Source organism: Xylocopa sonorina, unplaced genomic scaffold (genome assembly GCF_050948175.1).
Source record: "Xylocopa sonorina isolate GNS202 unplaced genomic scaffold, iyXylSono1_principal scaffold0059, whole genome shotgun sequence".
NCBI lineage: Eukaryota > Metazoa > Arthropoda > Insecta > Hymenoptera > Apidae > Xylocopa > Xylocopa sonorina.
The window spans coordinates 349,960-350,462 of record NW_027490130.1 but is presented as its reverse complement, the minus strand read 5'-3'; positions in this window follow the sequence as shown (position 1 = coordinate 350,462).

Genomic DNA, 503 nt, shown 5'->3' with positions numbered 1-503 from the left:
TATGTACTCGCACGGTCTGTGCAGTCGCGCCTTGAACAAGGTCAAGGGCCGTTTCTTCGTAAAACGACGACGATCAAATTTTCTGGATAAAGAAGCAAGAGAGCGTGAAAGAGAAAAAGAAAGAGTGCGTGCGAGCGAGCGAGCGCGCGCGCGTGTGTGTGTGTGTGTGTGGGAACAAGAGGAAAAAGAAAAAAGGCGATGATCTTTTGATCGATCGTACTCACTCGCTCGAAACTAAGTGTATCTTGCAAAACCGTTCCACTTCTCCTTTGTTACAGTTGTTAGGGATATCAGACTAGGCTGGCAAGACTTTCTTTTGGGAAAAGAAGAACTTAAAAGGACACTATATATACGTAGGATAGGTTAAAGATTTTCTCGCAACGTCTGGACTGAGAATGGAGTTCTTTTATACGCTCTGGTCTGGGAAAGAAAGAGAAAGCGAGCATGCGCGTGTGAAACGATCCTCGGCGCTTCTTCTTCCTCCCCTATCGATGACGCACCAA